This window comes from Lissotriton helveticus, chromosome 7 (genome assembly GCF_964261635.1).
Source record: "Lissotriton helveticus chromosome 7, aLisHel1.1, whole genome shotgun sequence".
NCBI classification, from domain to species: domain Eukaryota; kingdom Metazoa; phylum Chordata; class Amphibia; order Caudata; family Salamandridae; genus Lissotriton; species Lissotriton helveticus.
Window position 1 is genome coordinate 1,260,467,858 of NC_136068.1, and position 27,565 is coordinate 1,260,495,422.

Genomic DNA, 27,565 nt, shown 5'->3' on the forward strand with positions numbered 1-27,565 from the left:
CTTGGCAAGTGCACTGGAAAACAACAGCATCGTCCAATGTTCTTCCTTTAATGTGTTCGTTTTTGCATTTTTCCCAGATTTTGAGCCAATACCCATACTTCGTCATTTCGGTTTTAGCCCCGCCTATTCTTAGACATTGGGGATTTGGACACATCCTGGTGTTGGAGGTCTATCCACAACAACCAGTCTGGTGAAGGGGTATTTGGCTCGAACACAGATTATGAAGTAGGCTTATTATAGGTGCCCCTGATTCTCTTCTGGCGCTCGTTCACGAAAGCTCTAAAAAGTGCCCAGAAGGCGTCATGCTGGCGCTACACCAAACACCGAAAGTAAAAAATATTTCAGAGGTGATTTATTAGCAATTTTATGCAGTAAGTAGGCGCTATGTAAATCTATTACTGTTATGACGTCGGGTGTTGTACTTCACTTTGAAAGTAAAGTAAGCAGTTACTTGCCTCAATATTTAGAACTTGACTTTTAGATTTATTTACTTTTAAAGAAAGGCCCAATTTGACATTTTCCGAAAACGAATCCTCTCGTGGCTGACAGACAACTTCGCTAAATTGATCCGAGGCCATTTCGCCGTAGATGCGCCAGTGAGAAATTCCCTTGACAAATTATGCAATTTTCTTTCTTGGCAAGTGCACTGGAAAACAACAGCATCGTCCAATGTTCTTCCTTTAATGTGTTCGTTTTTGCATTTTTCCCAGATTTTGAGCCAATACCCATACTTCGTCATTTCGGTTTTAGCCCCGCCTATTCTTAGACATTGGGGATTTGGACACATCCTGGTGTTGGAGGTCTATCCACAACAACCAGTCTGGTGAAGGGGTATTTGGCTCGAACACAGATTATGAAGTAGGCTTATTATAGGTGCCCCTGATTCTCTTCTGGCGCTCGTTCACGAAAGCTCTAAAAAGTGCCCAGAAGGCGTCATGCTGGCGCTACACCAAACACCGAAAGTAAATATTTGGGGAGGGGAGGGGAGTGCACTTACCCCAGGAAAGTGATGTACTTGGGCTCTGCGGCCAGACTGGCATCGACGGTCACGGAAAGGAACCTGGGGTCAACTTCGGATGTTTCCTTCCAATCCACCTGCAGCCTCACTAGGTTTGCATCCCGCGCCCGCGTCAGGGCGGGCAGCACCAACAGGAAGAGGGCAGTCTCCATCATCCCTGGGGAGCACTGGGCGAGGGGCGGCTGGTCCTCGCCCCACAGCTGCTGGGAGGGCTGAGAGTCAGGGAAGGGCAGTTTTGAGCGGCCCTTCTCTCGGGCAGTCAGTCAGTCAGTCCTCTCCTCCCTTCATTTACTGGTAAATCTGCCGCTCGCTTCCTCCCAGCCGCTCTCGCACGCACAACAAGCACCTACGAGGACCTATGAGGACACGGGGGGCGGGAGAGGACACGGACGGCGGGAGGGGGCGGGAGAGGACACGGACGGCGGGAGGGGGCGGGAATGGACAGCGCATCTGAATCACGGACGGCGGGAGGGGGCGGGAGAGGACACGGACGGCGGGAGGGGGCGGGAATGGACAGCGCATCTGAATCACGGACGGCAGGGAGGGGGCGGGAGAGGACACGGACGGCGGGAGGGGGCGGGAATGGACAGCGCATCTGAATCACGGACGGCGGGAGGGGGCGGGAGAGGACACGGACGGCGGGAGGGGGCGGGAGGGGGCGGGAATGGACAGCGCATCTGAATCACGGACGGCGGGAGGGGGCGGGAGAGGACACGGACGGCGGGAGGGGGCGGGAGGGGGCGGGAGAGGACACGGACGGCGGGAGGGGGCGGGAGAGGACACGGACGGACGGCGGGAAACGTGCACAGGACAGCGAGGGGGGGGGGGAAAGGCACACGGAGGGGGCGGGAATGGACAGCGCATCTGAATTCACTTTCAGTGAAGGGGGAGGGAACGGGAAAAAACGTAACTCCGCCCTGGGAAAAAATCTCCGGAACGCCCCCGAATCTGGTCCGGCCTTGACGGACAGATCCGGCACCCAATGGCTAGCCTCCATTTATGGAGCTAGCCAATGAGAGCCGGGGGACGTTCCAGAAGTCCTTATTGTCGACATAGGATTTCACCTGCGCTGAAGAGCTGCGCAGAGCGCAGCCTTCGGCAGGCGAAACCCAAAAAGGGCGATTGCTGACTTGGAGGAGCAATTAATGGCAGCTGAAGCAGTCCTATACAACGGGCAGGATATTGGTTTTGAAAAATAAAGCTTACTGGGGAAGGTCAAAGATCTGCAGCAGAAGTTTAGGCTTAAACCGAAGAGATCATGTTGCGGAAGTGAGTAAAATGAGGGACTTCGACCAGGGAGAGAATTGTGGTAAACTACTCGCTATGAAGAGCAGAATAATAGAGAGATCCTGCAATTATATTAGAAAGATCAAAGTAGGCAGCCAGCTTGTGGAGGATAAAGGTGATATTGAACAGGCATTTACTGAATTGTTCCAGGATTTATACCAAGAGGAATTACTGGTGGATGAAGATAACTTAGACCAATGGCTTGTGGGGAAACAGCTCCCAAAGCTGAACCCAGATAGCCTAAAGCTGCTCACCCAATATATAATGGGGAACAAAATCCTCATTGCCCTTAATAAAGTTAGGAAAGGGAAAGCTGCAGGGACGGATGAGATTCCAAACGAGGTTTACGCTTTACTGTCTGATGAAATTATCCCTATTTGGTTGAAATTATTCAACGAAATCTTGAGAGGCACCTCCCCCTTGCCTGATTCATGGAGTGAGGCGGTCATTTCACTAATCCTGAAGCCCGGGAAGGATCCAGCCCAGTGCCATTCTTATCGGCCAATATCATTATTGAACTGCAATTATAAAATCTTCGCTGGGATTCTGAATGCCCGCCTTTGTAAGATCGTGGGGCCGATAATTCATGAAAACCAAAAGGGGCTTCCTTCCGGGGAGGCAGATACTGGATTTGGTTTATACTTTAATTGGCTCAATAGACCTGGCAACAGCACATGGCATTCCACTTTCAATTGTCACCATAGAAGCCTTTGATCGAGTTAACTGGCTTTACTTGAGTAGAGCTTTGAAGGCTTTTGGTTTTTGCGAGACTTTTAGGAAGGTTCTTAAAAAAATCTATAAAGCTCCCCGGGCTCGGATTGTGGTCAATGGCAACCTCACTGCTTCGGTTTCAATGGAGCGAGGCACAAGACAGAGGTGCCCATTGTCTCCTATCCTTTTTGATTTATACACTGAGCCTCAAGCCCAATGTTTAAGACAGAATAAAAAGATCCTACCCTTTGTTGTAAACAGCTTTAAGAGGAACCTAGCCTTGTATGCAGATGACTTGATTATTTTGGTATCTAATGTCAACCAAACTTTATCGGAGTACAGGCTTTTGGGAAACTGTCTGGGTACGAGGTCAATGACGATAAGACCAAAGTCATGGCCTGGAACATTACAGCGCAGGGGGTGAAGCTCTCTAAGGAGATACGATATCTGAGAATAACCAGGACCTTAGAGAAATTCCTAAAATAAAGCTGGAGAGAATCTCCAAGGAGGTGGATGCATTACTGAAAAGGTGGCAGAATCTCCCATTGACACACTTTGGGTGGGTTAATTTGGTTAAAATGTGTGTTCTCCCCAAGTATAAGTATAAGTATGCCTACTTATTCAATAATATTACACTGGACTTTGATAAAGGCCATTTACTTAAAATACAGGGCAAGATCTGCTCCTTGATATAGGCAAGAAAAGGGGTCAGGTTGTCCTGGAAGAAACGAAGACGCAAGCTTTCACATGGTGGTATGGGCCTACCTGATCTCCCGTTGTTCTGTTGGGGCATACCAATTAAAGAATTGTAGGATGCTATTTCCTAGGCCAGTATGTTTAAAGCTATGTTGTCGGATCACCCCCACCCCCACTCCCTCCGAGGAGGGTTTTATGTATAATTTTGGCACTCCAAATTCTTTAAAAAAGTTTGCATGAAGGTTTTGCATGCGGCGGCCAAGCTTTGGTTTGACTGCCGCTCCTTTTTGGGCTTGTCCTACTATAGCAAATGGGCCCCAGTGTGGGACTCCCCTAGTACACCAAAGTGTACTTTGGATGCTTTAGTTCAGCCACTAAAGGATGCGGGTGTTGTACGCTGGATGGACATTGTGGATGGTGGTAAATGCCTATCATGGGACACCTGGAGGAACCTAACTAGCGGTACACTTTCCAGATTTACATAACATCAAATTTCAACATGGTGTACAGGCCAACAGTGGCCCTTCCCGGAGGATAACTCAATGGAGGACGAGCTTCAAGATCAAAATCCAAAAGGGAAGGAAGTAGCACAATGGTACAATCATCTCCTTGTTGCAGCAGAAAGAAAGTTGGAACATCCTTATTTGGTCTGAGAGAAATGCTTGCCGGACGAGGAGCTGAAAAATGTGTGGCAAGAATCTTTAGGCATGCTTTAACCATTGATCAAATCTGCTGCATTAAGGAAAAATCACTTATTTACGCTCCACAGGATATGCTAGACCCCACTCAAACTTTCCAAGATAAAGGGCAGTGGAGAAGCAAAGTGTATGAGGTGTGGTGCTCATACAGGCGGATGAAATCCACGTGTTCGCTTCCTGCCCCCTGATAAAGGAGTTTTGGGGCAATGTGGGTAAGACCTTGTCGGATACCCTGGGTAATGAAGTGGAGGTAAGCCCTTCAGTAATGTTGTTTGGCATTGTTATGCTGCCTGATGGGGTGGAAGGCCCAACGGGGTTGCAGAATAAATTAGTGTTTTACTTGATCCTTTTGGCAAGGAGGGACATTTGTAAGAATTGGTGCCAAGCTGCACCTCCCACATGGAGAGGTTGGTGGAGCTCAGTGAGATAATTTAGGGATTTAGACCAGAAGGTTAATGTCTATAGAGAAAGAACTGAGCTTGGGTAATTTTGGAATTTCCTAGATCCTGACTAGCAGGGAATGGTTGCATTATGTGTCCAATGATTATACCTCTTGGTCAGCTCAAGATGTGTTTTGCAGTTTGGCCCTCGTCTGAGACTGGGCCCTCAAGTTATGAGCAGCAGGGGAGGATCAGACCAAGAGGTTGCTTACGCTATGGAGGTTATAGGAGGAGGACTGATGGAATCAAGCCATCTGACAGTTTTTATCTTACATGGTCTTTGATCATCCCACTTAAAGCAACTAAGAATTAACACGAACTTCAGCATGCACATCCTTGTCCAGACATTTGATGAGATCAGCTTTGCTACTTAACATTAAATAAGCCAGCAAGCCTGGCTTATTAATCCTATTTTGACCGCTTGGAGTATGATTTTGACGACGCCCCAAGTAGATACAACTCCGGAGTAACCCTTAGACATTCCTAATGTTATTTAAATACGGGATATATATATATGTCTGGTGGTGCGAGTGGGACGGTGGAGCCAAAACCAGATGATAGTTTCCCACTAGAGTTCAATAAATTGCGTGCACACAGAGGTTGTGGACTAAGTACAGAGTTAATTCCTCAGTTTGTTACGCATTTCGACAGATGGACTGTCTTGATCACACACGGAGTGTTGTGACGGGATGCATTACATAGGCAAAAGTGGAGACCAACATAAACATAGGACTCATGGTAAAGGCCAGTGTTCCACACGGAAAAAGCCCGGCGGCCATCTTAGAGCTGCTTGTATTACATGTATATACAAACTAAATTACACAGTTCTTATTAAACGCTCAAAACAGTAACCGAAGAATAAACTCTGCACTTAGTCCACAACCTCTGAGTGCGCGCAATTTATTGAACTCTAGTGGGAACATATATCGATTTCTCCAACGCTGTACTTCGCGGTTCCCTGCCTTCGGCGTCGGTGCCAGACATCGGCAGCAGCAGCCGCTTTAAAATGCAAATTGGCTCCTGTAAATTTGCCACATTCGGCAAAAAAACAAGAAACGCCACACCAGAGGACTGCACAATAACTTTATTGTGCACTAGTTACAAGACTACGCGTTTCTGCGTAAGCCTTTCTCAAGTGATTTGCTTTACAGCAATCCCCATTAAAAATAGGCTCCACAGTGCATAAACATAGAAAAGTTACTTGCGGCTTTGGCATACACTCGTAATCAGACCAGAAAAGCATTACTGTTTATAAATGTAATGGCAATTCAGATGTAGCATAGTTGATACAATTAATTCCATTCATTTACAATTAAATTCATTTTAAATCAACTTATACAAATTAATTCTTAGATAGATTGTCTCGTTACCTCTGTAACTAAAGTACGCAATGCAACATAATGCTATGCATTCATGGACCAATTGTCGTGTAATAACAACTTTGTCAATAAAGTACAAGCAACAAATGCAACTGGGCCGCTTCAGTAGCATGTTAGATATTGTTATTGTCGTGTAATGAATAACAACAATAACAATATCTAACATGCTACTGAAACGGCATCATGTCCATGCATCATATCTATTCCTATGTAGGTCAGAGTAAAAACTAAAGGCAGGCTCCTTGGGAGAAAAAAAACTTGCAAAACACACCTTGGTGCGATATATATCTGGCTGCTTTTAATGTACAAGAGGTAGTGTATTCAAAACCCATATTTCTCAGAGATTATGTTATATCCTTCAAATATTCCCTTTAATTCAAGGACATTACATTATTCTTGTGAAATCTGGATTTTCGACCAATGGGAAATCTAGTTTCAGACCTATTCCCTTGCCTCTGGCTAATCAGTCCAAAATCAGAACAATGCAGTTAAACAATGACAGACCTAAACCACTATGCTAAGTTTTACCTTTATGCTTTAATTAGCCTCCTCTTCATAAATAGCTTATCTAAACATGAGCATTCTAATTGCAATCATCAGAGTCTATGCTTAGTAGTACCTTGCACACAGAAAATACACATAAAAATCTATGACTTCCAGAGACAGAACATGCTTTTTAATAAAGCAACTTCAACAACAAGGTGATTGATGGAATGCTTGAATTAATTTCAGCCAATGGCAATTGCTCGGTGACCTATTTCAGTCCATTGTTTTTCACCCACTGTGCCACTCTAGACAAAGACCTAACTTATGCAAATCAGTACAACTCTGCTCCTCATGGGAACCGTCTGTCCTGAACTGCCAGACGAGGACCCCTCCAGAAGGGACCACAAGCAACCCCAGATCCGGTTTCTGTCAAAGGCTTACCTTATGGAAATCACTACCGACCCTGCTCCTCATTAGAACAGTGTTGCAAATTGCCAGGCAGCATCCCCTTCAGAAAGGACCAGAAGCCACTCCAGACTGGTTTCAACCTACTTAGGTCTCATCAATGAGGTATACTTGAGTATAACACCCTAAGGGGGACAGGTATCCCAAGACGTGGGTCCCGTGCAAAGTGTGCCACTGTAATCAATCTATACAGAACTGATAAGCCCTGTTAGAGGCGAAATTGGTTGTGGGTTGCTTGTGTGCTGTTACAGGGATGGCCGGACCTGGCAGTTTGGAGCAGGATCAAGACTGATATGCATATGGCTGATGTCCAAACTGAGGTGGCAAGATGTGCAAAATAACTATGGGCTAGGATGCGGCCCAGAGTAATAAGCAGTGGCTGAGATTAATTCAAGCATTCCATCCATAACTTTTTGCTATACTTCGGTTTTAACAAAGTAAAGCATGTTTCTCTATAACCCTTCATTCTTAATTACATGTAAAACTATTTTTCTCTTTAATTATGGACACCAAAACAGTATGATCCTATATTTCACTTGCTACTTGAAATAACCATTCCTTTTTGAGGAAAAAAACCATCTTCATGCTGATCACACCAAAATAAAAATAAGACATAAGACATAACATATAGTATGATTTTACACTGCCATTTCAGGAAATATTTACACATCACTTTGCTTCCAGCATCATGGTTAATGATGGCACTTGAACCCTCTGGTGGCAATATAGGACCATATGACATGGTTACCCTCTATGTATACTTTATATATACGCACACAAGCATTAACACATGTATTCTTACTATTGCTAGTATTTCAGTATTTTCCCTTCCTTCCCTTGGATCCAAGATATGCAAATGGGTATGTGGAAAATTATTTTTCAATGTGCTTCTTTGTTCCTACTTTAGAATGACTAAATGTCAACATGACTGCCTGTCAAGTTGGCTTACCAATAAACTTGACACATCATAGGTGTGCCGGAAAACTGACTTGCAATCAAGAGAAGTTTGTTTTAGCAGAGGTGAACAGTCACAAAAGCGTAAAGCAAACCTAATTTGACCTAATTCAAAAAATACGAGGCCAAAACGTCTTTATGATGACACAGAAGGTGTCTGATGTTCAAGCTTAAAAATATAGTAAATAAAACATTTCCAAGTAGAGGTGGCACATGCCATTAAAATGAGTTTTATAATGTTCTTTAAGATCTTCATGTCGTTTTCTGGAAAAATGATGGGTCCATACGTAGGTCTTCAGGACAGTGAAAGATGTAGAATGGATATGGAGAATTTAACCTCGTTCCTGGAAAAAATAATTAATAAATAAATAATAAGATTTGGGTTGAAGCCTGGTATGTGGAAAGATATAATTGGTTTGGAAAAAAGACCTAACTGCACAACAATGTGTCTAACAGACTTATTATTGAATTGAATGCAATAAAAAAAGTGTATTAGTAGGGAAAAAATCTTAAATGAAGTCTTGCAACAACCGATAGAAAAATAAACTGCAGTAACCAGTGCATTTCGAACGCCAAGCTTGACTGAAAAAGTACATTTTGCATTTCATTCCACTGCATGACAACTAACTTCTGTTATCAACCCCAAATAAAATCATGCATTTTCTGCTAGTTCTCTTCTTTGGTAGCCTGTCTTTACAATCTAAATAGTTAACACATTTTGCACAACAGACAGAATGTGGTTCAAATCTTAATTTCATCAACCATAAGCTTCCTTACAGAGAGGAGATCTCGTCCCTCTTGAGGTAGTAATATATGCTAGAGGTAATGTTTGTCTGGGTCGGGCTGAGCGCACATCTACATAGGCACAAAAAGTATGACACATAAGGAGAATTAAGGTTATATTTGGAAAGGATTAGCGCGGTTGTAGTTCACTATCGAAACAGGTCAACATTTCTTATATGTAAACTCTCCACTGCTGAAGCAAGGAGTAAGACAGTCTGATGAATGAAAAGACACTTGAAAAAAAATCCTATTGTGAGTGATGTGGTTTTATTTATTCCCTCAGGAGACCCTCCTATTATATCCTCTTACGGTAGCAAGCACTTAATATTACATAATGAGGAAAGACTTGGATAACATATACTGTCGCAACCAAGGGAAAGGGCCCTAGGAGACATCAAAAGAAAACGTTAACCCTACTTCGTGATGAGGAGCAGAAATAAAAGCACAACAAGAACATAATTACTATTGCCCTTAGCTAGGACATCAGTGTGCTTAGTATTAGCAAATATTCAACAATCCTGGGGAAAACAACATTGCAAAGAAGAGTAATTGTATAATTAAGAGAAACTGGGATGCTTCTGTAAGGACCATTTATCATCAAGGCAAAGGTAATCATGAACGTCTAACTACAAACAGCCAATATCTTGAAATGACTCCTTGTGCAGCTTTTAAATCTAGGGGAAGGCTTTGATTATGGATCTGGTCTTTGTCTAAAAGGAAGTGAAAAATGTTGTGCCAGTCTACAGGCCCAATAAAGAAATATTGTCATTATAACCAAGATCTGGCTTGAATTAAGTCCTGCCTAAAATGTTAAAAAAGCCTGCTGCAGTGCAAACAAAAGAAAAACCAAATGCATTAGGTGTACACTGCATCTACAAGATATATATTTATTTATTATGAGGTGATACACTGTACTTTTGAGCTGTAAAAATAGTCCCTCGTGCATTGCTACACGAGTACTCCATAGCCAGCAAAATGTTAATAACAGCCAATAGCATCAGGCCCCATGGGCAGCCCATCTAGCCCTCACAACATGGAATGGCAGCAGAAGAGTTTCTGCTGCCATCCCAACTAGGCACCAGGGATGTTGTTTCTAATGCATGGAAGTGACCCCTTGGGCAAGGGGCGCTTCCAAGGGGTCAATATGTTGACTGACTCTGCATCTGAGGCAGAGGAGGGAGTGGAAGATTCAGGCAATGAATTTTCTGTCCACGAGGAATCATCGGATGATGAAGCTACTTAGTGCGGTTGATGTGCCTGTATTAGAGGAGGACATTGATGTGCCGATAGTGCAGCAAGAGGCATCTGGGCTGCAAGCAAGTGCTGACCTCTGGGTTGCCCCAGGCATGGTGCAGCCGGCATTGCCAGACTTTACTGGTGTTCCAGGGTGTAGAGTGAATACTGAAAACTTTTTGCCAATACATTTTTTTCAGTTGTTTATGGACGATGTATTTTTGGCAGAATTTGTTGAGCAGATTAATTTGTATGCCGAACAGTTTTTGAGGGACAACAGTGCCAGCCTCAGGCCCCACTCTGCAGCTACCGGGTGGACTCCCACAAATCTGGAAGAGATGAAGAAGTTCTTGGGTTTAACTTTTTTAATGAGCTTGCTAAGGAAGCCATCAATGTCTTCATACTGGTCTACTAGTTCCTTGATGGCAACGGCTATATTTCCGGCAGTCATGAGTCGTGATAGGTATTTGCTTCTGCTTCGGATGCTGCATTTTGTCAATAATGGTTTAGAGTTGCCACAAGATCACCCTGGTTGTGACCGTCTTTTTAAGATTCGGCCTGTTATTGATCACTTTGTAGATCAATTTTCTGAGATCTATGCTCCAGGGAAAGAAATAGCAGTGGATGACTCTTTGGTCTTGTTCAAGGGCCGCTTGTTTTTTAGGCAATACATTCCTAATAAGAGGGCACGCTATGGAATTAAGATGTATATGCTGTGTGACAGTAGGACTGGATAGGTTTCTAATTTCAGGATGTACACCGGTAAGGATTCCAGGATTAAATTCCCCTGGTTGTCGGTCTACTTTTGGAGTGACTGAGAAAATTGTGTGGGAACTTGGTAGGACTTTTTAACAAAGGTCACCATTTATATGTGGACAACCTCTACACTGGTGTGCAGTTGTTCAGGAATTGGCCAAAGTGGACACTGTTGCTTGTGGCACAATCCGCTCTAACCGTAAAGGTTTCTCAAAAGAACTTGTTTGTCAAAAGCTTGTGCCAGGACAGTGCAGAGCATTGCGTAGTGAGGAACTTCTAGCTGTGAAGTTGTCAGACAGGAGAGATGAGTACATGCTGACTACCATCCATGATGAAAGCACTTTACCAGTGACTGTTTGGGGTCAGGTTGCTTAATCGCCCAAACCTGTGTGCATTTTAGACTATAATAGGCACATGGGTGGTGTTGATAGAGTAGATCAGAGGTTGGAACCTTACACTGCTCTTCGTAAGGCTTACATTTGGTATAAGAAGTTGGCTATCCATATTTTCCACTTGGCAACCTTTAATGCTTTTGTTGTATTCAAGGATTGTTGTCCTGAATCAAAGATGACTTTTCCTAAGTTTCAGGAGTCTGTAATAGGCAACCTTGTTGTAGTGAAACAGGCAAGTGTTCCTAAAGTTGGAGTGGTGGAGTATGTGGCTAGATTGAAAGATCGCCACTTTCCTGATCACATTCCTCCAACACCCTCAAAAGGCTTTCCGAGTAGGAGATGCAGAGTCTGTTGGCGAAGAGGTACGCGGAAAGAGACTCGTATGTACTGCCCAGGGTATAGAGTCAAAATATCAAGTTTTTAATATCGACTAGACATAATATCGAGTAAAAAATATAGAATGGACATAATATCGACTAGACATAATATAGACTACCAAAATATCGACTAGAAAATTTTAATATCGAATAGAATGGACATAATATCGAATCAAAAATATAGAATGGACATAATATCGACTAGACATAATATAGACAACAAAAATATCGAACTTAAGGTAAGTTAATATTAATTTTTTTTTTTTGTAATATAATTCTGTAGCGGGTTGTGGGTTTATAGGGGAATAGGGTGGGAAGTAATTTAATTTTAATTAATTAAATATGTTATTTTATTTATTGGTATTTATTTAGAATGGTTAATTAATTATTCATTGGTAATTAATTAAAATATAATTGGTAATTACTTTTAATTGATTGATAAATATGTTAATTTTAGTAATTTATTTTCTGTAGCGGGTTATGGGTTTATAGGGGAATAGCTTTGGAAGTAATTTAATTGTAAGTAATAATATTTTTTAAATTTTTTTTGTGTCAAATTTTTAGTTATTTTTATATTGTAAATTAATTTATTTGTAATTGGTAAATAATTAGTATAAGTAGGTAATTTTTGTTATTAGTTAATTTTTATTTGTAGTTTTAATTGATTAATTAATATATTTTATAAAATTGTAAAATATTTTAATTATTTTGTAATTGGTATTAATATTTATGTTATTTATATATGAAGTATTTACTTTCCCTACTATTGCACTCACTGGAGTGGGAATAGTAATTTTTACCCTTACGCTATCCAACGCTTTCCCTACTGTTGCACTCACTGGAGTGGGAATAGTAATTTTTATCTCTACGCTATCCAACGCTTTCCCTACTGTTGCACTCTTTGGAGTAGGAATAGTCATTTTTATCCCTATGCTATCCAACGCTTTCCCTACTGTTGCACTCACTGGAGTGGGAATAGTAATTTTTACTCCTACGCTATCCAACACTTTCCCTACTGTTGCACTCACTGGAGTGGGAATAGTAATTTTTACCCCTACGCTATCCAACGCTTTCCCTACTGATGCACTGTCTGGAGTAGGAATAGTAATTTTTATCCCTACGCTATCCCACGCTTTCCCTACTGTTGCACTCACTGGAGTGGGAATAGTATTTTTTATCCCTACGCTATCCAACGCTTTCCCTACTGATGCACTGTCTGGAGTAGGAATAGTAATTTTTATCCCTACGCTATCCCACGCTTTCCCTACTGTTGCACTCACTGGAGTGGGAATAGTATTTTTTATCCCTACGCTATCCCACGCTTTCCCTACTGTTGCACTCACTGGAGTGGGAATAGTAATTTTTACCCCTACGCTATCCAACGCTTTCCCTACTGATGCGCTCACTGGAGTGGGATTAGTAATTTTTAACCTTACGCTATCCAACGCTTTCCCTACTGTTGCGCTCTCTGGAGTGTGAATAGTAAATGTAACCCTCTCGCTATCCTACGGAAAAAATATTATATATATATATATATATATATATATATATATATATATATATTTGCAGTTCAATGGCCCGAAAGCATTTCGAGAGGTCACACGACAGCGCTCCTGCCCTCAGGATTGAAGTTAGCAGCTTGCATGGCAGTCCCGATTTTTCATTTGAAAAAAGCTGACGCGTTTCAAGGTTTCATGCCTCTTCTTCTTGGGCTGTTCAAAAACGTGACACCAAATGCTCACATGACATAATTTCCTGCTTTATTTATACAAGGATTGCTCCCCATGGCCGTAGTCTCAGGCAGTAACATCAATTGCGTCCTGGGATAACTAGTCCCTCATGTGAGTATTAAGTTTATTTCCTATAGTAGAATTGGTGCACATTCTTTATTTAAAACTGTGAATTGTCATTAGTAGGATACATGACTACCTACAAGCTTAGTTTGCAAAGGGGCGCTGTGCTGAATTAGCGTAGATTCGTGCAACTCACAGCCCCAAACAGGTATCCTACTAAGGACAATTCACAGTTTTAAATAAAGAATGCGCACCATATATATATATATATATATATATGTTTTAAAATTGATTTTTTTTTTTAAAGTTACATTAATTATTTATTAATTTTAAGTTTATTTAAGTATTTTAAGTATGTTTAAATTAATGATATTTATTATTATATTACTTTAAAATTACTTTTAAGACATCTAAACAATTCGATAATTTGACTGTCTATATTTTTTCCTATCGATATTTTTGTACTTACCTGTTTGTAGATAGGAAGTCGATATTCTGGCATTCTATATTTTTACCTCGATATTTTGACTGTCGATATTCTGTCAGTGATTCACTGCCCAGAGTGTCCTTCTAACCCTGCACTGTGTGCATCTGCTTGTTTTAGAATATACCACAAGCAGAATAATGTTTGGCAGCATCCAGTGGTAAAGTGAACTGTTTGGTCTGTATTGTTTTATATTTTTTGTTCAGTTTCAAGGTTGGCCTTTGTGCAATGTATTTAGTTTCAAATTTTGTGTTAGTAGATTTGTATCTATTTACAATTTGTTTGCGTTTTTTTTGTTTTAAAAAAACCCTAAATGTGATGGCGGTGTGTGTAGGCTGGTGCTTGGCTGGTGGTGTGCATGGACTGGTGCTTGGCTGGCGGTGTGCATGGACTGGCGCTCGGCTGGCAGCGCGTTGGCGTTTGGCTGGTTGTGTGCGGGGACTGGCGCTTGGCTGGTGGTGTGCGTGGACTGGCGCATGGCTGGTGGTGTGCGTGGACTGGCGCATGGCTGGTGGTGTGTGAGTAGTGACTTGCTGCTGGCCATTACACACACTGCTAGCCAAACGCCAATCCACCCAATCCGTCAGCTGGTGTGGTTGCAGTATCAGGAATGTGGGCGTGTGAAAGTGATGGGCCTTTTAAATGGCACCATCTCCTGGTGCGAGTGTTGTGATGTGATGGGCCCCAGGCTGGTGGTGTGAATGGTTTTGTATGTGTCACATGTATGAAAGGTGTATGAATGGCCTGTAAAGTGGTTGGTGCCTTGTTGTGGCTTTACAGCTCACGAGCTGCGAGTCAATGGTTCAGTTTCTCGTCCTTTCAATTATTAACAGTGCATTTCATTTTTGTGAAATCTCTTGTTAATACAATTGTATATACTGAACCATCACTCACACTTGTGCCAAATTCAACCTGTATGTATGTGTTTGAGGAATAGATGGTAGTGCAGTAATATTGGTCTTTTTTGTCTCTCTGCCAAGCTGTACATTCCCTCTAAGAAAAACCTACCAACTGTAGATATTGTCATAAATTAAACACCCATGAGTACATGGTGATGTCTCTTGCGGATCCCAACAGGTTGTCTTACCCATAATGTCCTGCAAACCTCAAAATGTGACTGTCACATTTTCCTTGCATTATTGTGCCAAAATGTTCACACTTCAGAAAGAAACAACAAATTTCCTACCACCCAGCATTTCTCCAAGTATCCCAATATAAATGGTACCTCACTTGTGTGGGTGGGCCAAATACCCACAGCAGGGAAGGGCCCAAAACATATTGCGGAGACATCAAAATTAAACTGGTTTTGCAAAAGGGGGGGGGAGAGGGGGTCACCTGAGTTTTGTCCCTGGGCTTGGCGGCCAGCTTGGTAAACCTACCAAACCCACACATTTCTGAAACCTAGACACCCTGGGGAGTCCAATGAGGTATGGCTTGCATGGATCCCCAACATTTCCCTACCCAGAATCCACTGCAAACCTCAAATTTTACTGAAAAAAAATCTATTTTTTTCCAAATTTCTATGTGGGAAAGTTGTAGGATCACGGGCTGTCACAAATATCCTCCCACCCAGCGTTCCCCCAGGTCTCTCGATAAAAATGGTATCTCACTTGCGTGGGTAAAGTACTCGCGACAGGCAAGAGCCCAAAACATATTGAGGAGACTTCAAAATGACCCATCACAAACTGGTTTTCCAAGGGGGTCACCTGGGTTTTTGGCCCCGGGCTCGGCGGCCATCTCGGGAAACCTATATAACCCACACATTTCTGAAAACTAGACACCTGGGGCAGTACAACGAGGTATGACTTGCATGGGTCCCCCAACGTTTTCTTACCCAGAATCTCCTGAAAACTCAAATTTAGCTAAAAAAAAAGAAAAATCTAATTTCTGTGTGGGAAAGTTCTGGAATCTGCATGGATCCATAAATGTCATACCACCCAGCGTTCCCCCAGATCTCCAGATAAAAATGGCACCTCACTCGCGTGGGTGGGTCGGTCAAGAACCCGTGACAGGCAAGGTCCCAAAACATATTGAGGAAACTTCAAAACGACCCATCACAAACAACCTGGCTTTGCAAGGGGGTGGTCACCTGGGTTTTTGGCCCCGGCCTCGCTGGCCATCTTGGGAAACTACCAAACCCACACATTTCTGAAAAACAGACACCCGGGGGCGTCCAGTGAGATATGGCTTGCGTGGATCCCCCGTTTTTTACCCAGAACTAATTTCTGGGTCCCCTCCAGGGGAATCCACAAACCCTGCGTACCTTTAGAATCCCTGTGATGTTGGAAGAAAATGACGCAAATTTGGCCTGGATACCTTATGTGGTCAAAAAGATACAAGGGCCTAAGCACCAACTACCCCAAATAGCCAAAAAAAGGCTTAGCACAGGGGCCTAGCAGCGAAGGGTGAAACTGGAAAGGAACAGGAGTTCAGTTCATTCAAAAAGTGGATGAACGATTGAAACGCCTTTAAATCTTCTTTTTTATCTTGACACATTTGCTGTCTTTTCAAGGATAGAGGTCAAATGTCAGTTTGTCCTTTTACTAATTGCTGCTTACCTTATCCAGGAAAATGGTGTTTACTTTTCTTCTCTCTTATTAGTTAGAGGTTTTTGTCAAGTGTTCTAACAATCATTGTGAAAAGAAAGGCTGTAAGATGTGTGTTTTTTTCTAACACACAACAATTAATGAGTAGTACAAATATTTCAAAATAGATCAGGAATTACAAAAGCACTTTTTTGTAATTCAAAAGTGTGATGCAAACAAACATTTAAATAGAAGCAATTCAAATCAGAACACTTTACTTGGTGATGTGCAAATGACATATTTGTAGAAACTCGTTTTCTAAACACTGGTTTATCAGTAAAACCGCATATCTGTGAAACTTTTGTTGCCATTTCAGTAGAAAATCTGATGACTGGAAAGGAGTGTGCTACCACTTCAGCCTTTAGGTATGTATTTATTCAAAATTATAGTTTTTAAACATGATTTGTGAAACATTCCTGCTGCCGTCCTGATGAAAATGCAGTTAATGAACCATGAGGCAAGTCAGTTGTCATGTGTATCCTATATGTGGCTAGATATGCGTTATATATGTAGCAAAAGTTTAGTCTAATAAATCAAACAGAGCTTTTTGTAAAGCAGCCATGCTGAACTCGGGCATTTGAAGATGCACTCACATGTGATAAAGTAGAAAATGGCGGCTCAATGAATTAAAGTTATTGCCCAGGATCACATAATTTGAAACCAGTTTATGGGTCAAGAGCATTATAATTAGGTCGAGTAGATTATTTAAGTCACTAGACCTGCAGGGCGAGTAACATTTTTATGATTTTTCGATGCCTGTTCATGCAACAGAGAGAAATACTCCACTGGGCAGAGCCAAACCTCATTATATATGTTTTAAAGAAATAGTAACAATATGTCCACTGACGTGTACTGTCAAGCCAGAACTAAACATATGAAGAAGAGGAGCTGAATTTCTGTGAGGGTTCAAAATAGAACTGCCCCAGTTTGTTCAAAAGATAATGATCTAGAATCAAAGGAATTTTATTCTGTAATATAAAATTATGGGACACGTCTCTCATCGTCCTCAGTAGATTCTTTTTTTATGTCTGGGAACAGAAGAAAGTTTTTTCTGTGAAATGTCAAACAAAGAATGTCTGTGTAGACTATCATATAGATTCATCAAGCATACATTCTGCGAATTCTAAATAGCGAAAAATAATGAATCGCTATTAAGAATTCGCAGAATGAGATGCAACATGAAAATCGCTAATAAATAGCGAGTCGCACCTGGCCACAATCGTCAAATGCGATTTCGGTAAAATCCTTCAAAAATCGCAAAATCAGCAGTTTCTTCACCACAAATTGCAAAATCGCAAATAGCGATATCACAAATAGTGATCTCGTACATTGCGAGATCGCAAAAATGAGAATTCACATTTGGAGCACAATGATGACATCACTACCAGGAAGTAGCCTGCTCCAAACCTCATTCAGAGCACAGAGCTGGATACAGGAGGAGGCAGAGAACTGAGCTCCAGGAGCCACACCCTGCAGTGCCCATACAGGATTGCAAATCCATCTACAATGTCCCAGGAAGCTGCAGGACCAAGTGAGAAAGCACGCAATTGGAAAATAAAATTCAGTGAGAAGGAACTGGAGTACCTCATTGAAGGAGTGAGCAGGGACCATGACCAACTGTTTGGGAAGCTGTCCCGGAAGGTGCCAGAGGCAACCAAGAGGCGCATTTGGGTGGGCATCAAGGCTAAGGTGAACGCAGTAGGAGTCACCCACCGCTTCACTGATGATTTAAAAAAGAGGTGGTACGACCTCAGAGGCCGTGCGAAGTAGCGCATTGCTGAGCGACTGGGGGACAGACTGGCGACGTGAGGGGGACACTCCACAGTCCCTGAAAACACCCCCATGGAGGACCTAGTGGAGGACACCATCCACCCGGAAGCCTGCGTGGGAGTCACACACTGGACATCTCCCGCCCCACACAACAATCTCAAGGTAAGAGGCATGCTACTGCGACCCCATACCCTAACAATGCACATGCCCCCAGTGCAATCCATATTTGTGAGCATAGTATTCCAGTCCCTGCTCCTCCCAAATGCCCAAATGCATTGTGGAACCTGTAGTGTGTAAAGGTGCATTGATAGCTAAACACAGCCAGATTAGTAAAGATGCACAGACCCCTAAAGCCAGCCAGGGAATGAATGCATTAACCAATAGCGAGCCTGCATGCATGTTGCAATATCCCAGGTGCCTTAAACATACCAGTAATCATGCACTCATTCACATCACAGGTGCAGTGGATACAGACACGTCCGACAGCGAAATCCTCCAGATAGCGGAGACACCTGAAGAGACGGAGGGGGAGAGGCAGCATGCACCTGCACCGACACCCAGGACACCCCAGCAGCTACAGCCAGAGCACAACAGAAAGTATCGGCACATGAGGCAGTGGAGCAGACCCCACCACCACCCAGGAGGCACACACATACCACATCAAGTGTGCGGGCCCACGCCAGCAGCAGGCCAAGGCAGCAGCGTTCCGTGCCTACCACAGCAGCCATGGAGCAACATGCACACAACTTGGGCCTAGGCATAGAGGCTCAGAAGCTGCGTGTGCACCGCAAACAGGTGCAGCACATGGCAGCACGCAGCTGCAGCTGTACAAAACAGCACGCAATATCAGTCTCCTCACACAGAGTGTGCAGGAACTGACCACAGCGGTGAGGGAGAGCAACCAGCAGATGTTAGGGCAGCAGGACATCACCCCCAGACGCCACAGGCAGCTGCTCACACGGCTGTCAGTCTACACCCGTTCGAGCCACCTGATCGGGAATGCCACATCCCAGCTCTCGAGGAGATCATTGGCCATGCAGATCCAGATGGTCCAATGTTGTTCAGACGTTGCAAGGGCCCTCGAGCAGGTCATAAATGCTGTGGAGCACCAACATGCGGCTGACCGTAGCAATGCGGGGGGGGGGGATAATGCAAGCGAAGAGGCATCTAGTCTCAGCAGCCTGTCTGTGCCGGTACAACCAGACAGAAGGCGCAGTGGCCGGGCCAACCCTGCATCCCGACAGGACCAGCCTAACGTGGAGGGTGAGAGGCGACTGGGTGAGCGTGCCAGGAGGCACTAGTTACATGACATTACATGTGTGTGGTGGTGAGGCAACCATGCACACCAGCTTACGTTACATGACCTTGGATTTGTGTATACCGTACCCATTTCTGTTGCTGATGGAGGCACATTGAGTCTATGTGAAATAAACACAAGCTTTATTCTGAAAACAAATCATCCTCATGTCAATCTTTGATGTGGCTTGCATGAGTGCAGTGTTGTGTGAGGGGTATGGATGCACTAGAAATAGTTCTGTGTGTTGTGCGTGCGGCGCCTGTGACCTTCAGCAGGATTCTCCCCGTGTGCATTATGCACATGTGCAGGTGACAGGTCGTCCCCCTCCGACTCACTACCAGACACCTCAACAGGTATCCTTTGCTTGGTGGCAATATTGTGAAGTATGGCGCACACGGCTACGATGCGGCAGCAGATCTCAGGCCGGTATTGGAGGGCCCTGCCAGTCTTGTGGAGAATGCGGAATCTACTCTTTAGAGTGCCAAATGTCCGCTATATCCCCGCCAGTACTGTGGAGGATGCGGAATCTACTCTTTAGCGTGCCAAATGTCCGCTCTATCACATTTCTGGTGTGTATATGCGCACCATTGTACCTCCGTTCCTGTGGTGTTAGTGGGTTGAGGTATGGGGTGAGGAGGTATTCACGGAGGGCGTAGGCGCTGTCACCTGAAGGGAGGAGCAGAGGGTCAGTGCCTGTTATGCGCCGCAACATGGTGGTAACATACTGTATGAGGGCATGTGTACTTACCTAGGTGGTGTCCCTCCCCAAATTCACCCCTGGCCAAGCGGGTGTGTATGCCACTGTGCTGCAAGATAAACGAATCATGCGTGCTCCCTGGGTATTGTGCCACAATGTCTGTAATGATGGTCTTCGCATTGCAGACCATCTGAATGTTGAGGGAGTGATATGACTTGCGGTTCCGGTACATGTATTCAGTCTCTGCGGGAGGACAGATGTGTATGTGGGTGCAGTCGATGCAGCCAATTACATGGCGGAAATGTGCGGTATGATAGAAGTCCAGTTTGGTTTGCATTAGCTTCTGTTGGGTTGTTGGGAAGGTGATGTAGTGATGTATCCGGCTCAGCATGACGTCAAGGAAACTCTGTAGGCAGCGTGAAAGTGTACTCTGGGATATGCCTTCTGCAACTGCGACTATCCCCTGGAAGCTGCTAGAGGCCAGGAGGTGCAGGCAGCACAGGACCTGGACATGGGTGGGCACGGCATTGGTCCCCCATGTTGGGTGCTGCATCGGGGGGTCAAGGTCTCTGATGAGCTTCGTAATCATTGCCCCATTGAGCCTGTATTTGGAGTAGATCTCCTCTTCAGTCTGTCCCAGTAGTGTAATCCGCAGCCGGAAGATGCGCTCATGGATTCTGCGTCGGTTCTGGGCTGCAGCCTGGAGCCTCAGCCGCCTTGCCACGATGTAGAGACCTGCCATTGTGACTTTCCGCATGCTCCTACTGAGTCTCCTTAAGTGTGTTTGATTGAGGCAACACCGGTTTGTTGTTTGGAAAATATTTTTTTTTGCCAATTTGACTTCACGGTTACCACCTGGTTTAGCTTCTCCTTAAATTGTGACTTGTATTTAGCGAATTATGGTATTTTCGCTAATTGCGATTTTTGATGAATGTGGATAGCGATTTATTTGCGATTTCGCTATTTGGTTGCGAATTCGCAGATGATTTCGCAATATCTGTTGATAATGGCTAATATGGATTCGCGAAGGGGGTTTCCAACGGGTTTAGCGATTCGCTGTTTTGCGAATTCGCTTTTTGCTGCTTTTCTACTTGATGCATTGCAGAGGAGGAAATTGCTATCGCAATCGCTGTTTCGCAGTGATTGCGATCACAATTTCGCTTGATGCATCTATGCCTTGGCCACAGATTTAGGACCCATTTGCACACGGGCCAATATTTTCCATGTGGGAATTTCTTTCCTAAACCATGAAGTGTGACAACAGACAACGAAGTAAGTATTTATGTTTGAGATGGTTGTCATTAAGCCCAAGATATAACAGTAGTTCCCAGTACTCCCACAATGAAGAGTTCTGCAGTTCGTCAAATAAAAAGGCCCAATGCACTGTGGGGATTAAACCAGCATAGGTGTATCACAAACAACTGAAGTATAAGATTAGATCATGTATTATCAGATTTAATAGTGCATTTGTGAGAACAATCCTAATGTCATTTAGAATATCAATTTAATCACATCAGAATGTAAGACTCGTAAGTTAAAACCATTTGGATATCACAACTGAACGAGTACCAGAAATCAAAAATCTCCCACAATGACCAGAAGTATCTTGGTTACGGACACACAAAGCAGTTCAGATTCCTTTTTAGGCCTTGAGTCTAGCGTTGCACTGCGCGAGGCATTTTGGAGGTGAAAAATGGGGTATGGGTAGCTGACTTAGGAATCGCACATGCTTGGGCGTTTCCTTTTCAGCTCCCCCATTGGCCTTTGCGTGCGTCTTATTGTAAAAGACTGCACGCAATTGGCCAGAGGCGCGTGCATAGCTCCTCCCACGGCCTATTGGTGTCTATTAAGAGCACCAAGCGCGTAATAGACACCAATAGGCCGTGGGAGGAGCTATGCGCGCGCCCAAACACAGGCGTGACGCGCTCACCCGCGCTTTACTTTTGATGTTATAAGTAAAGCGCGGGTGCCGTGATTATACCAAAGGTAAGGAAATAGAAAAAACATCTATTTCTTTACTTTTGGTATAATCGCGGCACCTGCGCTTTACTTTTAATGTTAAAAGTAAAGCGCCGGTGCCGCGATTATATCAAAGATAAAGAAATAGAGGTTTTTTTTCTATTTCTTTACTTGTGGTACAATTGCGGCACCTGCGCTGCAATCGGTCTTGCATTACTAAATGTTTGATTTATTAGCATTGCCTTATTATTTGCAAGGCTAACAGCTCAAACTTTTAGTAATGCGAGGCCTATTGCAATGCAAATGCTTGTTATAGCATGTCATCTCTCAGTGTAAACTACAAAATACTTAAAGCAAGCACATCATTTTAGTAAAACAAAAAGGTACAGCCTAAAGTCAGGCCTCAACAGGTTTCTAGTAGGTACAGTTCGATTGCATAATACTAAAAATTATACATTTTGAAAGGTCTGTAAGCACCTAAAGACAATCTTTCTGCAGATTTTGTAGGAGCCTATTTTATACCGAGTGCAGCCTATTTTGTACTGTGAAGGTCCAGACTAATAAACAGGGCATCAGTTGTCTGTTGTTAGGCACACAGTGGCTTCCCAAGAACAAAGAGGGGCTTGGAGCCTGCCCATTGCTAATCACTGGTTAGATTTCCTGGCACTCTCATCTGCCTGATTCATGTTTTAGCTTGTCAGTCTTATGTCTGTACCGCCCACGGAGCATTGCCTCGTTATCATCTTTTTAACTGAGTGGCGTCTCTGCTTCCACTACTTGCTATTCGAGCACTGCCTGTATGTGGTCGTCATCGTGTACTTCTCCCCCTGCACTAGTGTTGCTCTCTGTCACAATACTTCCCAACTCCCTGCTGCGCTTGCCAGTGTGCTTCCCCATTCTGTCCCTCCATGTTGCTTTGCCCACTTGCGTCATCCTACTCTTTCCACGGTGTTCCTTCCCCCTCCACCTGCGCTCTCCATGTTGCTTTCTCCCATACCCCAAGTAACTTTCATGTCCCTCCCACCCGACGCAGTGTTGTTGACACCTATTGCCCGTGGGGGAGGGGGGTCTCTTGTGATTGTGTTTCCCTTTTGTTTTATTTGCCAATCAAACTCAGTTTAGTAACTAAAAATGAAAAAAACATCTGCGTCATTTAGTAGACGCTTGTATGCGTGGTGCGGGCAGTCGCGTCAAAGACTTTTTAGGTTTTTATTAAAATGTTAACCTGGCTGTTGGGCATGGCTAGATACCATTGGCAAAGCCAACAGGTCATAAAATAGGATGCCTACATATTTACAGTGGTGTCTGTCAGTCTGGCACCTCATGGCACTAGAATTACGCATCACTATTACCCTGTGCATCAATGAACGATTCAAATCGTCGTTACACACACAGACATCTGAAGTAATCGCACACCAAATTAACTTTCTTATCAGAACAATGAACTTCCCACAAAGTAGTTAACTTTGCACGTATTTTTCTTTAAGATGTGTGAATTATATAGTTTTCATGCAGTTACAGCTAAGTGAAAAGCCAACACAACAGTTACATAATATGTTGTTCTTTTTAGCCACGTCTAAGCCCGAACTCGTATTGCATGCCACCGGTCCCATTGAGTTCCCAATACAGGTTTTCAGATACTTGCAACAGTGACACTTCTTACTAAAGTGAAAAGATAAAGCATGCCAAAACTTATGAGTAACAGAAAATGCAAGCAATCCCACACTGGTTCCAAAACAGAAAACTTACCTCCCCGTCTATAGATGGACGGCCTAAACACCGAATTTACCTGTAATGTTAAATTCGACTCTAGGGAAAACTTCTTCGAAAACTGAAGGTCGGAAACGCCAAAAGAAAGGCTGGGTGATGCTGACTGGCAGACGAAACGAGTTTACTAGAATGGGAGGTACGGCTACCACGCCCCAGCAAGGTGACAAAACAGAAACACTGGCCCCGGAAAAGACGGACTACGTTCCCCGGAAACGACCCGCGGTCCGAGAGTAACTTCCACTGAGTCCCCAGGTGACCGGCTACAGTTCGCCAACGTTCCATGTTACGCACAATGAGCGCCGAGCTCTATTAAAGAGCTAGAATGCTAACCTGTCTTGAAAATGTACAAGCGATGAGTGCCATGTTGCTGGGCATCAATGTCACCCCTTGTCGCTCCACAGTCACGTTGTTCTCACGTTTGCTCGCTGTGCTTTTTTTTTTAAAGTAGATAATATACTAGGGGCCAGATGCATCAAGCATTTTTTGCCTTCGCAAACGGCCGATGCGAATCGGCCTTTTGCGAACGCATAAAAATGCTTTTCTTATGCAACAAACCCTATTTTGCGATTCGGTAACAATCGCAAAATGGGTTTGCGATTCGATATTAGGAAGGGGCGTGTTTAGGGCGTTCCTTCCTAATACCGAATCGCTTCTGTATGCATTAATGTTTTGCGACCGAAATGTGGTCGCAAAGCATTCGCATTTTACCAATTTGCTTTGTGAATGTCTGTAAATACATTTTCTAAGAGCAAGCAGTGGTCCCACGGATCACTGCCTGCTCTTAGAAAATGAAAGGAAACGTTTACATTTTCTCTTTTGTAAAGCATCCTGTTTTCCTTTAAGGAAAACGGGCTGCTTTACAAAAAAAAAAGATTGCTTTACGTAAAAGCAATCACATGGTGGTCTGCTGACCCCAGCAGGCCACCATCCCCATGATCTGTGCGATTCCTATGGGGTCGTTAATTGCGACCTACCTCTATATTCATGAGGTAGGTAATTTGCGATCCACTAGGAATCGCAGAAAGTGTTAAACACACTTTCATGCCTTCCATTTTGTGATTTTCTAATTGCAAACCGCAATAATCCGCAATTAGGAACTCATAAAATGGACTGTTGATCCATCTGGCCCTATCTGTTTTATTAACCTCTTGACTTCTAGAACTTAACACCAACACCAATTGCTAAGCTTTTTTTGGATGTTAGCGGTACTCCTAGGGCACAAGTCCTGAAAAACAAAGTGGGGGACTAACCATGTCTGCCACCACCTACGGCTAGGATAGGTGGTGGCAGCTCCTACTCGGACCCGTTTTGCTCTGCAGAGGCATCATCTGTTTACTTTGCTCCATATCTTTTAACTTTGCATTTTAACCCTCGCTGTACTCGCATTTCGCGCTGAGGCGCTCACGCTGATTTTTTGATTTTAAATTGTTTATCCCCTGTGTAACATTACATACCTGATCTTTCATCTCGGGGTGCTGAGGTGTGCCTTCCCTGCCCGTTCCACCGCGGCTTGCTGTGCCGATTGAGTGGAGGGCAGGCGGCCATCTTAGGTGTAGTCCCAGACCCCGGCTGGACTAGTGGCAGCGCTCTAGCTGGGGGAGGGAGGTGCACACATAAATTGTGTCTGTCTTTCCGGACGCGCGCAGCAGGCGCGCCGTTGGCGCGCCGAAGGTAAGCCAAAGGTTAGCCCGTCTGCGCCCATCCGCGCTCCGGGTGCGCCCAGCGCCGGCCATGCTGCCCGTTTTCCTCCTAAAGGAGAGGCAGCCCTTCAGAGGTACTCCCGAGAGGAGTTACTGGCACTCAAACCTAAATGCAGAGGCGTTCGGTCATGGGATGCCTCCGATTGCTTCTTTAGAATCTGTCCCCTATGCAACTTCGGTCCCTCCCAAATCCCGGCTGCTCCCACCCCTATATCTAACAGCAAACATACAATTACCGCAGCTTTAATAAATGCTCATTCGATGGTCAAACATGCTGCCGACATTTTTGAGCTTCTGTCCGACATCTTGTTCATCACGGAGACGTGGCTAAATAACTCCTGTGCCCCTGTGGTTGAACTTGCCACCCCGAGAGGCTTCAAAATCATTAGGGCTGATCATGCAGCGGGGAGAGGCGGAGGGTCCGCTGTTGTATTCAGAGACATTTGGTCTTTCCACAGCGAGTCCTCCAGCGATTTGGGAGATGGGGAGATTCTTCACTTCTCCCTCATCCTCTCACCCCATTTTACGCTGGGCGGAACACTGTTTATCGTCCCCCAGGGCCTTCTGGACCTTTCCTCAGGGCTCTGGAGGACGTGATTGTGCCTCGGGCCTTGAGGTTCCCTACATTTCTCCTTTTGGGTGACCTTAACATTCACGTGGACATTGGCGAGTCGCTGGACTCAATCAGTTTGTCAGAATCTTTAAATTTAGCCCAGCTAACACAGTGGGTTAAGCTGCCTACGCATTCGGGGGGCCATATTTTGGATGTAGTCTGCTCCAACTTTGCCTTAACGCTATCAGATCCAGAAGTCCTTACCTGGTCAGATCATATGTTGATCAGGTTCTCCTGGTCTTTAGAGAAGCCATCCTGTGATATTCCACCTAACACCTGCCATCCAAAGACTAATCTCCCTGCTTTGACCAATGCCCTCCACCTGGGGCGCCCAGTGTTAGGCTCTGAGCTTCCCGCTGCTGTGCATCGCTTTAACACCTGGATCAGCACAGGGGTGGGGGCCTCTGCGAATCAGGGCGTTAGCGCCAACAATCGCTCTGCGCCCTCTGCGCCCTGGTACTTGCATGCTTTGAAAGAACTGAAGCTTGGCTGTAAAAAACGTGGGAGATGCTGAAGACGTGCCTATTGTCCTACTGCTAAGGGGGCTTTGCGTGCGGCTCAGAAGGAATATTATGCTGCCATCAGGACGGCTAAGGGCGACTACTATGCTGGCAGGATCTCTAGGGCCAACAATATTAGTAAAGGAATCTTCACTATTGTTAAGAGCTTTCTTTCCCCTTGTGCCGAACAACCAACGGTCCCTTCTTCCGCACAATGGTGTGAGGACCTGTCCTCTTTTTTCACAGCTAAAATAGCTGGGATTCAGGCTAGACTGTGCTCCACTTGTCTTGGGCGGAGCACCGAGGTCATGGCCGACCCTCCATTTCCTCCCTCCCTCACTCAGGTTTTCAGAGATTTTTCTCCCCCAAATGAGGCAGACACCCTAGCTGTTCTGAAATCTATGAAGTCTGGGTCACCCGCCGACCCCTGTCCCGCCCGGGTTCTAGGTGGGGTGGCGGAGGTGGTCTGCGCCGAGGTTTCTGAGATTATCAGTCTCTCCTTTCGGACTGCTATAGTTCCTGAATGTTCGAAGCAGGTGTGGCTGCCCCCCTATTCTTCCTCGGCTAAGCTCCTTTCGACCGGGGTGCCACATGGGTCCACTTTAAGTCCACTGCTATTTAATATATACTTGACCACCCTGATCTTCCTGGCCGAGGGACTGGGCGCTAAAATAATAGCTTACGCAGACAACACGCAACTGCTGTTCACTTGGCCCGGCACG

The 27,565-nt window shown here is 44.4% G+C and overlaps 1 protein-coding gene across 7 annotated transcripts in view; it reads right to left on the reverse strand.

The window, feature by feature from the left end:
* SPATA20 (spermatogenesis associated 20) overlaps positions 1–27,565 on the reverse strand; it is a 2,403,479-nt gene that overhangs the window by 2,305,525 nt on the left and 70,389 nt on the right. For 2 of the 7 annotated variants that reach the window (XM_078654431.1, XM_078654435.1), the window contains exon 1: positions 24,050–24,297. The exons of 4 other annotated variants lie outside the window; for them this stretch is intronic. The gene's annotated coding sequence lies outside the window, so the exon portion shown is untranslated. Of the gene's footprint in view, positions 1–24,009; positions 24,298–27,565 lie in introns of those variants that run through there. One more of the 7 variants, XM_078654434.1, reaches the window with a different exon arrangement.